Source organism: Sesamum indicum, linkage group LG9, assembly GCF_026168435.1.
Source record: "Sesamum indicum cultivar Baizhima isolate 11 linkage group LG9, ASM2616843v1, whole genome shotgun sequence".
Classification (NCBI taxonomy): domain Eukaryota; kingdom Viridiplantae; phylum Streptophyta; class Magnoliopsida; order Lamiales; family Pedaliaceae; genus Sesamum; species Sesamum indicum.
The window spans coordinates 8,224,242-8,239,895 of NC_142665.1; the positions used below are offsets into that span (position 1 = coordinate 8,224,242).

Sequence of the window (15,654 nt, forward strand, 5' to 3'; positions counted from 1 at the left end):
CACAATCAGACAAAAGCAAGTAATAAAGAGAGGGGGAGTACCTATTTGGGGCCCTTCTCAGCCTCGGTTCTCGACCTAGTGCCAAGGGTGTGCTGCTTTCAGTAATCGGTTCCTCCGATATTGGTTCTGGCTCTATCTCCGTCTGTTCGGTTTCGTCCGTCTGAACTCCCACTGAATCCGTATCTGCTGGTCTCATGATCCCGGAATTTGAAATATCGAGATCAACAAATTCCCTTTCCTTCTTGTCATCGTCCGGGCTTACCTTCCTGTCGTTGTACATTACATCCTCATTGAATATAACATTCCTGCTACGAATTATTTTCCGGTTTTGATCATCCCAGAATCTATACCCAAATTCGTCAGTCCCATACCCAATGAATGTACATTTAATCGACTTAGCATCCAGCTTAGTCCGATCATCGTTCAAAATATAGGCTGAACAACCAAACGTACGTAAGAAAGAAAGATCCACTTTCTTACCACTCCATACCTCTTCCGGTATCATGTTGTTCAACGGGACAGAAGGCCCTCGATTGATCAAGAAAGCAGCCGTGTTGACTGCATCTGCCCAAAACATCTTTGGTAGTCCGCTCTTCAATCGCATGCATCTCGCACGCTCATTCAGTGTTCTGTTCATCCTCTCAGCAACGCCATTTTGCTGAGGTGTCCCCGGGATTGTTTTCTGCATTCGGATTCCATGGTCGGCGCAGTAATTCTTGATACCTTCACTGCTGTACTCGCCACCATTATCCGATCTGAGACATTTCACTTGTAGACCTGTCTCATTTTCCACTAGTGCCCTCCATCTCCTGAATGTATCAAAGGCATCAGATTTTCTTTTTAAGAAATACACCCATACCTTTCTAGTGGAGTCATCGACGAATGTCATGTAGTACGTTGATCCACCAAGAGATGACACTGGTGCTGGCCCCCACAAATCGGTGTGAACAAGCTCCAACTTTTCTTTCCTCGGAGTTCTTCCTGTGGTCAAGAAGCTCACCCGCTTCTGCTTTCCGAACACGCAGTGTTCACAATGACCCACCTCCACCGATTTTAACTCGGGCAACCGTCCTTTCGACTTCAGCACGTTCATTCCTTTCTCGCTCATGTGGCTCAAGCGATTGTGCCACAAGTTAGCCTGCGATACAGTTCCTGCAAAGGGGATGTTTGAACTGGATCCTCCCGCTATGTAGAGCGTTCCCGACTTTAGTCCTCGTGCCAAAGTCATTGCTCCCCGACTGATCTTCCACTTCGCGTCTCCAAACGTCGTGTGGAATCCATCACTATCCAGCTGTCCGACTGAGATCAAGTTCCTCTTCAGTCCTGGTATGTGTCTCACATCATGTAGGGTCCAACATGACCCATTCATTGATTTGATCCGCACATCTCCCTTTCCTACAATCTTGAGGGGTTTGTTATCTGCAAGATAAACTAAGCCAAAATCACCTGAGGTGTATAGCTCCATGATGTCTTTGTTGCTGCATGAGTGGAATGAGGCCCCTGAATCCACAACCCAATCATCGGAAGAACTGCTCACACTCAACAAGAGTGCATCCGTGATCTCTTCCGTCGCGGCATTCGCTGTCCGGCCCTCCTTTTCCTTCTTTGGCGCCCGACATTCGCTTTTCATGTGTCCGGGCTTCTCGCAGTTCCAGCACACCATCTCCTTCTTGCCTTTATTCTTCCCCCTGGACCTTGACCTTCCACGGTATTTACCCCGTGTGTCAGGTCTCCCTCTGGACTCTGTATGTAGTGCAGAGCCAGATGATCCACCCGTTTGCTTTCTACGGGTTTCCTCGTTCAACATCATGTCCCTGATGTTGTCGAACTTCATCTTCTCCTTCCCAGACGAAGTGCTCACCGAAGTAACAACCACATCCCAACTGTCAGGTAAAGATGAAAGCAAAATTAACGCTTTTACCTCATCGTCAAACACGATATCCACAGACGCCAGCTGTGTCGTGAGTTGGTTGAAGTCATTGAGGTGATCGGCCACCGACTTCCTCTCCTCCATCTGCAACCTGAATAGTTTTTTCATCAGCATAACCTTGTTCATTGCTGAGGGTTTCTCGTACATATCGGCAAGAGTCTGTAGAACTTCCTTCGTGCTCTTTGCTCCCTTCACATGATAGGCGACATTTCGAGAGAGCGACAGGATTATTGCGCTCATCGCCTTTCGATCGAGCACCTTCCATTCTTCATCACTCGTCTTCTCGGACTTCTCTGCAAGTGGTTCGTATAGGTCCTTCCCGTACAGGTAGGCCTCCATCTGCATACGCCAAAACCCAAAGTCGGAACCATTGAACCGTTCGACTGGAAACTTTCCCTCCATCTTAACTCCTTGAATCAGGCTCTTGATACCAGTTGTTAGGAAATGGATCGGGTTAAGATGGATAACAGGTGGAATATGAAGGCGATAAAAGACACACGAATTTGTTAACCCAGTTTGGATATAAATCCTACGTCTGGGGGCGATACCAAGCCAGGAGAAAACACTCAAAGAGGAGGAAAATTGAGGAGTACAACACACACACACTTGTATGCAAGTCTTCACCACACGTGAAAGACAACACTCACCCTCGTCTCAACTCTTTCTTTTCTCTCTACTCTATTCTACTTTGCTCTATAAAATAATGCTAATAAGAGTAGTATATATATAGCCATGACTTATCCTTTTTCCAACTCAACTTGGGATTTCTAAGTTGAATCGGGTTATCCTTCTCCAACTCAACTTTGAATCGGGTTATCCTTCTCCAACTCAACTTTGAATCGAGTTATCCTTCTCCAACTCAACTTGGGATTTCTAAGTTGAATCAGGTTATCATTTTCTTCTTCAAATCAATCTTCACAACTTAACAAGATGATGTCTGGCAGATCGTTAAACTTTGTCAACTCATCTACGCACCGGTCAATTGATTCAGTAGCTTTGGGCCCAGTTCGGTCAATCTTCCCTAGAAGTGATTCATTCAACCTATCCATCGTCTCACACTTCTTAGCTTGCAACTCACTAGCTATTCATCGGAATCGACGCCCGCTTCCAGATGGACCAGCGGAAGCCTGCGATGGTCCCGGGGAAGAAAAGTATTCGGGACGTCATGGGAACAGATTGAGATAATGTTGTATTTTCGTACTCATCTCGTGAACAACGGCTGCCCGATTGAGTGCCATCCATCTGTTTATCGTCTATGTGGTTGGTGTTGTGGATTGTCCGACGTTGTTGTGATTACGAACGCGCGAGCCCACCAGTTGCGGTGTTCCGTGAGAACATTTTAGTGCATAGGTCAAAGCGTTGAAGCCCATGCTCAATTATTTTTTTATATTCCGGATTTTCCTGCATTCATTTACATTGTCAAGATATGTAATTAGTTTGTGACTCTGTAAGGATTCTGCAAGGACACTGCAATCAAGAAGGCAACACGAGTAGATGTTTACCCGATACAGCTCCTCCAAGCGTCCTGCATCGTCTGTTATGGTATTCCTTTCTGAATCCCATCCCCACCCACTCCCCCTATTCAAAATTTCGTTTAACAAATGCCAAGCACAACGCAGCCTGTTAAGTTTGCCCTTAAGCTGTACCGTCGTAAGAAGACAACCCTGACTCGTAACCGAGTTCATTCGCTCGGTTACACGAGCCCAGACTAACGGTGGAAATGTGGATGATTGGAGTCGGTGTGTGATGAACTCCTCGTGCATTAACTTAATGAACACGCATTCCATTTCCGTGGTCCATAACACTTTATGGTATCGAGATGAGTGGGATGAACCAGCGTCATTTAGGTGTTGCATCTTTGTGGATTGTCTTATATATCAAAGTATCGTAACAATTGATTACAATCGTTTATATATCCATAAGGAAAAAAACTGCCGCACATCACAAAGGGTTGGAATTATAACAAACAGTCATTATCTCGCTAATGAGTTACTAGAACATAAAACCATGTGTTATTATTTCTGTTAAAGTACAATATTTATACTTTTTTATTATTTAATAAATTATAAATAAAATAATAAGTTAATTCTTAAAACTATAAAAAATATAGTGAGAAAAAATGAATGAAAATTAAAATAAAAAAGAAACAACTATTGAAAAATAGTAAATGAGTTCAAATTTGAAACACATATTTGGTCACAGATCATGCCGCGTTTTGAATAAAATAAGGCACCGTTTATTTATTTAGGTTATTAATCTTATTATTTAATATTTATTTATGTTAGATTTGGTATAGAATTATATATATATTTGTTATATTAAATTAATTGTGTTTTGGCCTCATCAGTCAAATAAAAAAACGAATCATTCCTTTGCTTTATGGAAAGAACCAATCAAAGAATTTCATTATATCTATTCTAAGCATTCTATTTCATCTGATAGTTCGTAAGGATAAAATAAGGGATAGAGTATAAAATAGACTTCTTTCTTTTTTTTATTCAAAATTTCTTAAAATAAATTTGAATAAAAATAATATAAAGAAACCTAAATTTAATAAATAAATAAATTTCGTTCAAATTAAATATTAAAATTAGCATATCAAAACAATTGAGACGCCAATTTACCAATTTTCAATTATATATAGTATAGGTAAAGATCGTATAAAAAAATACCTCTCTACTATTAAATTTAATCAATACCTATTATATATTAAAAACGAACACTTACTGTTAAATAGAAACGAAGTTTTTATAGCACCTTCGTAGTGCAAATGTGCAAATTGACTAACATTGTTTTTAAAATTTCACTTTTAACAGGCAAGCTACATTTCTGTTATATAAAAAATATTGATATTCACCAATTATAATAATTTATCAGTAGGATCCCGCCTCTACTTTGATGTTGAATTATAAGCATACAGATGAAGACTTATTGAAAGAGATCCACAAGGAGCAACTAGAGGGTTTCAAATTGACAAGAAATTTTTTTACCTCTTTATTGAAAAATAGCTTGTACAGTATCAAACATCATCCACAGTGGAATAATGAATTCACATGCGTAAGACCATTTTAGCTAATTTCTTCATCAAGCATGAAACGTTTTGATGGTGTATTGCTTATTTCAATCACAAGCTGCTACGACAGGATGCCAGCAAAATTTAATAAGAAATCTGATCAAATTATTCACAGTGAGAGACTCACATTACTCTCGACACATAATTTCAGGATATCTAATCTTTATTTATCGCAAAATGATACATCAAGAAAGTTTCTAAAAGTTCAATGTAAGCAAATTGAGAGCAATCATCACTGTGCTATGGAAGGAACAAAAGCAATGACACTATTAGTATCTTACAAATTCTATAAGTGTAGATCTTTTCTTGTTTAAGTCTATGCTTCCCCCCTTAATATTCTAACAGATACATATCAGCACATGAAGCATACAATTGGTTTTAGGTTTATGCTATGCCCCAAGCAACCTGAAACATGTTGCCCTCATCTACTTGTCATATAAAAAATAATGCCTAATCATTTTCGTAGTAAAGCAAACATCCTACAATTGGAAAGAAAGATTAAAAAGAGAAGAAACTATTGTCTGCTGATATTTGTCTTTCACATAAGATACTTCTTTCTCACCCCTAGTTCTCTACAGACTCCAAACCATGCTGCCAAGGCCAAAACGAAAGGAAATTTCAAGCTCAAGATAATGTTCCATCTGCTTTCAAGCTTACAAACAAATTGTTAAACTCAAACTCAAATTAGCATTATCTGCACCAGTTTGGAAAACTTGTGAGCTGAATTTACTTATTCAGTGCCAGTTGGGTCAATCCATATCACACAGTGGAACCTACTGAGAATCGTGTTATCCTTCAAACGCAAATCTTATCCTTGTCATCCTATGACATAATGCTGCAAGTAATCAAGGCAAGATCATCTAGTGCATTTGAGAGTCAAACTACTAGACTTAAGAAGCTGTTCTTATAACCTAATCTTTTAAGAAAACGGAAACCATCATAAATTCTACTCCTTATGTAGTTAGACAAATACAAGAAGTATGAGCAAAAACCTCAAAGTGGCACATTTGCTGGAGTTATCATATATATCTCTATAAGGTATGAGTTACATGGATATGGAGAAAGGTAGGCAATTACTTGTCATAATGAGTGTCAGAGATTATAGTTACCTAAACAATCCAGTACTCAACTAAAAGATATATCGACAGGAAAATGCTGGGCCCACTCCACAATCAATTCCCCGACTGATCACACAGACAAAATGAAGAATATATACTACCATAAACATTAAATATGTTCAACACCTACAAAATTGAAAGTAACATAGAAAGTAACTTAACCAAGTGATAACTGCATTAACAAACATAAATTATCACTACATATCTCAAATATCAGATTGTTATGAAGGCAATAACAACACATCATTGAATACAAATATAGGCATTCAGCTTTACTCACCGGGAAAAGGTACCGAGGTCTCGCTTTGATTGGCAGCGTGAAAAACTTATAAAATGAGATCTGAATCTTATAACGCTCTGATTTATCAATATGAACTATGAAAGCTTCAATGTGGTGTTTATACCACACTATATATTATATATATAGACATACAACCGTTTGCAGATTATTGTAGATGCAAAATTGAACCACTATTCAATGTGTGAATCAACAGGAACTGCAGGAAAAGGTGAAAATCTGACAATAATTTAAAAAAAGAAAGCACTGTGCACATGTGAAAGATAGATCATCACAGACAATAATTTAAGGCAAATATTGTTGAACCGTACAAACTTTTCAGTATACTACATCCACACCCAACTCTGAAGACATCAAAAAATTCAAAAATCAGAAATTGAATGGAAGAAATCGTGCAATTAAAGTAAAAGAACAAGAAATTGTTGGCAAACTTAACAGAGGGAAATTCGTCATTTCGCTTTATAAACGCACGGTGTGGAACGAGGACTAGGTGGCACGTGAGAAATCGATTCCAACAGCCGGCGGCACACATTTGACGTGAATGGCCAGTGGCAACGGACTCTAATGGAGTTTGTGGCTTGGTCATGGTAACACCGTCGTGGTGGGAAGACGTGGGTGATAGCAGCGCTGGGGCTATGCTGTCGATGGAGTTCTTCTCACTACGCCATGGTGGGTCTGACGCCGGTGATGATGGTGCTAGGCTGTGGTCGGTTCGATCGGAATTTGTGGGGAGAAAAGGTTGAAGACGATGACAAGGAGCTGCAATTTTACACTTTAAAAAACACTAATTTCTGTTATGGGCTAGGTCTATAAAATAAAAAAAAAATAGGTTAGTAGTCTGTTTTTACACCTAGTCAAGGTGTAAAAACTAAAACCAAACATTGCTGTGTTTTTGGCCCATCTCGATAATGGGCCAAAATTGGAATCCAAACACAGCATTGATTTTTGACTTTTTGTATTCTTCTTCTTATTATTATTATTATTACAACTACTACAACTATTATTATTATTATTATTATTACTACTACTACTACTATTATTATTATTATTATTTTAAATCATGAGAATTATAAATTTTTTACATAGATATAGTTGAAATTACTATGTGTTCACAATCTGCAAAATTTATATATTTATAAATGTTAGTATAACATTGATGTAACTATCATCTTATATTGTTGAACAACATGGGGTAATCGGGTCATCAAAATTCATATCAGACCGTTAGATATGATAAAACTTACAAAAAAATACATTTGATAAAGTTTTAGACTTATTGGATATATGGATGTCAAGATATCGTACTCAAAACATAAGAGTAATCATTCAAGACAGTGTAGCGTTGAATCAGACCATATAATTTTAAATCATACCATCTAATATGATCTAATGGACACAGTCTTGTATATATTTATATTTCGTATGAATCAGGTGCCCAAATTTTAAGATATCATAATTATTGATTAAACTTTTTAATCACATTATATAATAATAAAATAATAATTAGAATTGTTCAACCATCATCATCATCATTATTATTATTATTATTATAATAATTTTTAGATTAATTCATAGGAATTACTAAATTTTGATATAAATTTATAAATAATTAAAAATTATAAGTGAATTACTTGTCAATTTAAAAAATATTAACGTAATACAAATATATATTAAAATATAACATAAAGTTCTATATATCATGTTAAATAATAATTTTAATTATAAAAAATATTATAATTTACTAAGTTGATTAAATGTATAAATAAAAGTACCATAATTTATTATTATCTAAACTAAAATATATGATACTGATTAATAATTATAATATATGGTCAATTTAGATTATAAAATTGATCAAATATTGAATATAAAAATAAATATATAAAAAATTCAAAAGAATGTATATAAGAAAAAAATTCACCAGCTCGCGAGCTGAACAGCCTCCAATGAGCTCAAAGTCGAGCCTGCTCGACTCATCTGTCACCCCTACTTTCAATGTTATTAACTTGTTTTCCACGATGATCTTAGATCCTATTTGGATTATTTAAAATATATATATATATATAGTGTGAATTACAACTCCCAAAATTATTGCATATTCGCAAAAGTCGTGTCCGCAATAGAATAGCTATTTTAGCTTACCAACAACCGCCCGGACCCTTCGAACTCAACCCAATACCCACCCCTATCAAATGCAGAAAGTCATAATATATGGACCTGAATACGGTGATATAGAGATGATATGATATGGATATGATAGTATATAAAAAATAAAAAATTAAGACATGATATGGTCTCATAAAATTAAAATATGCAATATGAAAAATATCAAGATAAAATATAAAATAAGTATATCTTACATCTATATTTTTAATCAAATTACACTTCAAAAATATATACAATCAGTTTATTTCAAAAAGTGCGCAATGAAATGTTTTTAATAATTCAAATTGATGGAGAAAAGAAATTAAGCTAAATAAGGTAAGGATGATATTCTCGAGAAGGAAGGTTCAAGTCAAACTTACCAAATTTATGGATAATAATGAATTACTAGAATAATCCCAACCAATAAATCGTATCCCTATAATAGGGGGTTGGTGAAGGTTAAAGTAGTCTTTGCCCATACTTACCATAAATATCATAAATTTATATTAGTATAAATATCCCCTCATTTTTTTATTTAAAGGGGAATGAAATCATTTTTATCAAACTTTAGTGTAAAATGTGTTGAATGACGCCCATATAATACAAATTTAGTTGATACTTTGGACATCATAATTAATTAAAGGATAAATTGTGTAAAACCATTGTGTTTTCAGTTTTTAGCTAAAAACCCCTGTGTTGATTTTATAGGTAAAAAACATCCTGTATTTTTCAAATTATGCACACTCTTTCCTTCTATTAATCAAAGTTAACGACGTTAAAATTTTTAAGTTCATTGTTGTACCCTTGTTATGATAGTCATTGATCATCAATAATTTAAAATAAATGGTCCAAATTTAAAATTATTTTAAAATATATTTTATATTAAATATATATTTATACATACAGTTATATATACATATGTATATTTATTTTATACATATATATATATGTATAGTCATATATCTATATCTATGACTATACACATGTACAGTTAGGGGCGATGATGCCAGTCGCCACCAAGACTGATGGGTGTCGAATCCATCAAAAATAATTCCTACGAATACTTTTGTAGATGTGTGAGTAGGGTCGAATCCATAGAGATTGGTTTTAAATTAATTCCTTAAAAAACGAGAATAATTAGGGGGAGTTTTGATTGTGAAGAAGAATAAAACTAAAAAGCTAATAAAATTAGAAGAGATAAATATAAGAGAAGAGTATTCCAGTTAAAGATAGGATCACACTTAATTCCACGGTTGATCATAGATGCAAAGATAACAATTATTCATGATAGATAAATTGGTTATGGCAATTGGTACGATCTAACGACCTCACATTTCCTTACCTTGTGGATAATCAAGGAACATCCGTTGACTAAATCCCTAATCAGTAAACAACATTGGGAACGTTCTCAAGATTTAATTTACCGACAGCATTAAGAACTAGAAAGGCCCAATTCTAACCAATAAATTCCTACGAGGATTTATTTAACTTAGATCGTGCATTCCCCACAACATAATCGAAAACTTCTACATAATCAATTATATTGTGTTACCACTAGTTATCGAACTAAACAGACAATACGGATTTGAAAGTTCAATTGGCTAGGCAAATATTCTTGACAATAAATCAGATTATTTGTAATAAAAGCACAGAAAACAACACAAATACCAATATCAATAAAAGTAGAAAGCACAAATTAGATCTCACAACCTGTTGGATTTAAGCGTTCACCAAGTCTTCAACCAGAATGAGAGATTTAGCTAGACATGCTCAGAACGCATGAAAAGCAAAATAATATAAAAACGTAGAGAAATAGAAGAGTTCAAAAGTTGTCTCTTAAAGTGAATTACATCACCTATTTATAATAGCTAGATACCTAGTTCTACTAGGATTAGAAGTAGATTCCTAGTTGAACTAAAAGACTTATAGAGATAAAAATTATAATTCTAGTTAAACTCTTCCTTCATCAGAGGTAGTCCAAGCAGCTCCAAACTCTTGCCAAAAATTGAGTTTGAGTCTTGTTTGAATTTTCATTTTGGTGCTTTTCTTCATTTTCCATTTCTTTTGTCCTAATGCTGCAAAATAATATTTAATTAGGAGCATTTGGTCACAAAATAGGCTAAAATATTATATAAAATAAGCACAAAATGCGATCCTATCAAAGACACTAGGCAACAGCGAGGTCGTCTAGTCTGGACAACCTCGTTGTCACCCTACGCAAGCAAAATGGACAACAACAGAGCACCCCTTATTATATCTATATATATATATATATATATACACACATATTAAGGGCGGAGTTGCCGCCACGACACTCGGCGACAGCGAGGTCGCCCAGAAGTTTGGGCAACCTCGCTATCGAGCTGCGCAAGCAAAAAGGGCGACGATGGAGTCGCCCCTAGATCCAGGTGATGGAGGTCGTCTATATCTTCTTGTGGGGACCGTCGTTGCCAAATCTATAGGCAATGGAAAGCTGGTGGCCGGAAGCGAAGACAATGGTCTATTTTTTTCTATAACCTTTTGGTTTTGTATTAATTTTATATATAAATATATACATATAAAATAAATTTGAATTTCAATAGTAATATATAATTATTATAATTACTTTTATGTACATCCCTATAAGTATTTAAATTTGAATGGTGAATTCTAGTATCGTAATTTTTGTATTGTGATATGTTAATTTAATTTTTTTAAATTTTAAAACTTATATGTATTTTATGTATTTTAATATTTAGTTAATAGATTTTATAAATAAATATAATTGTAATAAAATAAATTAAATTAATCATAATATGTAATTTATTAAAATAATGCTCTTTACCAAGTAAAAGTGAAAAATATTTATAAACTTAAATGTCTAACAAAGGGGGCAAACGGACATTTGCTAACTAAAAGAATCAGCAAAAAAGGTAAAAAATGAGGCCAATTCGCATCACCAACGCGTGTTCATCACTCTCTACTAAAACCTTACAGAGGGAGGGTATTTTGCTGCCTTTTAAATAATACGAGGGATTTTTTACCTATAAACATAACATATGAGAATTTCGTGCTATTTTTTTAAAACACAGGGGGGTGTTTGCAATTTACCCTTAATTAAATTATCATGATGATCTCTCAAAATTTTAGTAATTTCATCCCAAAACTTTTAGTTTGAGTTGAGTGAATTAATTCTGTTTTTTTTATTAAATTCAAAAAAAATTTAAGACAACTCGAAACTTTTTGAAATTATAAAAAAATTATTAAATAAACATGATGGACCCGCCTCCAAAACATGTTAGCGTGTCTAACGTCGTGTCCTCTTTTTATTTTATATTTTTAGACACGTGAACGCCGTCTCCAACATCTATTCTGGTCATGTCCAACACATTGAATAATTTTTTAAAATATTCCTACATTATAGGTTGAAAGCTAAGCCACATGAAAAATGAGTTCTATATATTTATCCATATAAAAATTCTAGTCAAAATAAATAAGGTACGTGAATTGTCAAGTTCAAAATTTATAGAGTGTTAATCTAAATGGATTAAAAATTTTGAAAAGTGGGTTGTTGTTCATTTAGTAGGATAAATTTTTAGATAAAAACAAATGTAAATTGGCAAAATTGCCCATGTTATTGAAATCTTTAGAGATAAAATGCATTGTTGGATAAAACATGGTGGGGCTGATAAACTTACCTGATCCATATAACTGAACAAGCACTTTAAAAAAAAATTATTATTAGCTATAATATTAAGGCCGTGTTTACGTGGTTGCATCCATCCTTCCTTCGGATTAACTTTGGATTGTTATTGGGATTGTCCCAATTGGGATAAAGTACATGGTGTTTACTTTTCCAAACAAGAATGCCAATATATTCTTACAATTCTGTTTACCTGCATGGATTAAATCGACCATTTACTAGTTCTATTATCTTTTTGCCCTCTTCTAATTGAGAAATTACAGAGTGAGCTGCCCCGGTTCGTTTCCCTTTCCTCTCTTTCCCCCAATTATGCTCCGGTTTGTGACTGAAGAAGAAGAATCATCCAGTACTCCCGTCCGAGAGCCTTCGTCTGCTTCTCAACTTCAAGAAGAAGGACATACATGCAAACAGAGCCACTAAAAAAGGTGGTGCTTTACTAATATATAAAAACAGACATGAGTGCTGCTGTGATTCTTGAAAAAGTTCTATGTTTACAGCCAAACAGGGTGTAACTTTATATTTCTTTTCCATCTCCATCTTGATGGAGATATATATATATATTTTATACATAACAATAGAAGTATGTATATCTATGAAATTGTAAGAAGACTTGTTTGTAAGAGAGGTTTGTTTTCTCATGTACCTGATACTTCATCTTCTTGCTATATAACATTTATATATATCTATATTTATCAAATGTTGAAGAGGAGTTCCACATTTTGGTACAGATACTTTTACTTGGGGAGATAATATGGTATAGTATATATTGAAAGATTTCAATCTAAAACGTTTGTAACTTTTATAAGTTGTTCTTGAAAAAAAATGTACAAATTTTCAAGATTTAATTTCTTCCGTAATAATTAACACAAGTAAAATATTCGCAATGAACTGGAGTTACAAATTACCATATGGGGATAGGAGTCAGCCCAGTGAACTGATGATTACAACCTCTTTCAGCCAAGGAAAAAGAAGAAAAGCAAGAAATACATAGGGAATGGAGTCGGAACTCAAACTGCTTTTTTAGCAGAATTCACTCATATCCCATGAGTACATGAAATTTAAACTCAGTTTATTGCGAATTTCCTAAGCAGAAGCCGATAGACTACCACCCCTCAAAGCAAGGACCAGATGAAGAACAGAGCCACCCTCAATGTTGTAGTCTTTGGCAGTTTTGTCGTCTGCCAGCATAAATGAGCCTACAATGTGAAAGTCTCAATGTTGTTGCATAAATGAAACTAATATCGACTATGTATTTCTACAAAGTCTACAAACTGAATCATATCTCTTGGCATTCACAAGTTTGAAACATATTTTAAAAAGGCAAGAACCAGACATGTCTCTCTTTTCGTTTGGGTTTTCTATCACTACACTAGGAGATAGAAGTAGAGGTCAGGAGGAGATGAGAGGAAGAGGAACCAATCCATTCACCCAGGATTCCGAAGGTTGTAAATTTTTGGGGAGACAGAATTCTCAAGTAAAATGGAAAAATGAGTTGGAACACAGGGAGTGTCTGGAAATCAGTAGATGAAACTTGACATATGGGTAAAACACAATGAAGGGCACCGGCGACACCAACTACAAAAGATCAATAAGAGATTTTAGCCATTGCCAGTTTCCAGTTAAGAATTAAATCAATAGAATCCAGCAGCGCATGCAGCACAGGAAGTAAAGAGGAATTCCAAATATTACGTAAGACATATCACAAACCTTTGCTGCACTGGAGGAATTCCTTCTTTCTCCTCAACCCGTTCCTTAATTCTGTCAATGGTATCAGTTGGCTCTATTCATGAGCCAATGCACTTTGCAAACGAGCATCCAACCGAAGGAATCCCAACCACAAACATGAAGCTTATGACTTCTCAAAGCATGTCTGCACACTCAAAACCTAAGTACTTATCACGGTAAATAAACTTCAAAAGTAGTGATAAAAGATTCAAGTTAATTTCAAAATTCTATTTTTATATTTCAAACTGGAATAAGTTAAATCATAAAGCACCTTCTAACTAATAAAAAGGCTGGATTTCCTCGTGTCACTGGGACACAGTGGGCGAATGAAATGACCATATTACACAGAGTTGAAGTTCAACCAATATAAAGAACTCGGAATTGTTCCCAACCAAATACATATATAATATATGTGCATATATATACATAAATCATGAAAGCTGCATTATTTCCCAATACAAGTTCAATTTTCATGAGTAATTGTTTCAAATATGCAACTCAATTCAACCCCACCCATCCATCCATCCCCCAACAAGAAAAAGACAGAAAGAAAAGTGAAAGCAAGCAATACAAGAGACTCTTAGTATGTTATTTGCAAGTTACATGAAGACTCCTCCCCCAAACATTCAAGCCCTTCCACGCCCCACCAATAACCCGAAATCCTGATTAACTACTGAAATTTATATAAAAGCCTTACCGATTAAATCAATTTGAGATTTTAACTTTTAAGGCAAGTTAATAATCCCAAATCAATGAAAATTTTCGTTCAATGACCTTCAGCTTATAACTAAACAACAGAAATTCAAGCTTGCCGCTTATACACCAAATATCATTAACAACATCCCAACGGGCAGGAATGTGATCAAGAAAAACAAAATAATAAACATAAGAATTCCAAACCCTATTTCCATCCACTGCGTAAATCGATAACCACAATCCACAAAAATAGAATAACCCGAAATTCCTAAATCTCCCCCCAAGCACAACAAACTCCACAGAGATACAACAGGTAAAAATCCAAACCCAAACCCAAAACACAAAACCAAAACAAATAACAATCACTACCCAAAATTAGAACAAAAAGGGGAGGGCAAACTGGGACCTGAATCTTGGCCTTGACATTGTCGATGGTGTCGCTGCTCTCGACCTCGAGCGTGATTGTTTTTCCAGTAAAAGGGTTTTAACGAAGATCTGCATCTTTTCTTTTATTTCTTTTTTTCTGCTTGATTTCTATGTCGCTGGCTCAAATTCTTGGCTCGAAAAGTGTTGCAGAAATGAAGAATACGATCCGATACCCAGCAGGACTCCATCGAGAGAGAAAAGAGAGAGTGAGAGTGCTAATTTTTCGAGAGGGATAGAGAGAGTGCTAATTTGAGGATAAAAATGTAAAATGCAGATCCTGAAATGTGGGATAGCTCGGCCGGATTCAAATCCCACCCCCTAGCCCGGATTCATATCAGCATTTTATTCAGCCAAATACCAGGCTTTAGCATCAATACCGAGCCACGCTTTTTCAAAGTAAACAATATACTAATCCGATTACGCCGGATATCCTTCGTATTCTTGGTTAGTAAATACGGTCTTATTGTACACGATCGACATTAACCTGGTCTCTAATCCTATAGACTGTTGCTAGATGGCTACACATGATAATAGATATTTCTGGTTATAGAATAACAAAAA

The 15,654-nt window shown here is 35.2% G+C and overlaps 1 long non-coding RNA gene across 2 annotated transcripts; it reads right to left on the reverse strand.

Annotated features, from left to right (window-relative positions):
* Window positions 1-13,077: 13,077 nt before the first annotated feature.
* On the reverse strand, window positions 13,078-15,452 carry LOC105171096 (uncharacterized). 2 transcript variants are annotated; one of them, XR_848543.3, is made up of 3 exons: window positions 15,074-15,452; window positions 13,954-14,131; window positions 13,078-13,442 (listed from the first exon to the last, which is right to left on the reverse strand). It is a non-coding gene; the product is annotated as an uncharacterized LOC105171096 (long non-coding RNA). The 2 variants fall into 2 exon arrangements; XR_002287767.2 differs by having other exon boundaries at window positions 13,954-14,116; window positions 15,074-15,450.
* Between the last annotated feature and the right edge of the window lie 202 nt (window positions 15,453-15,654).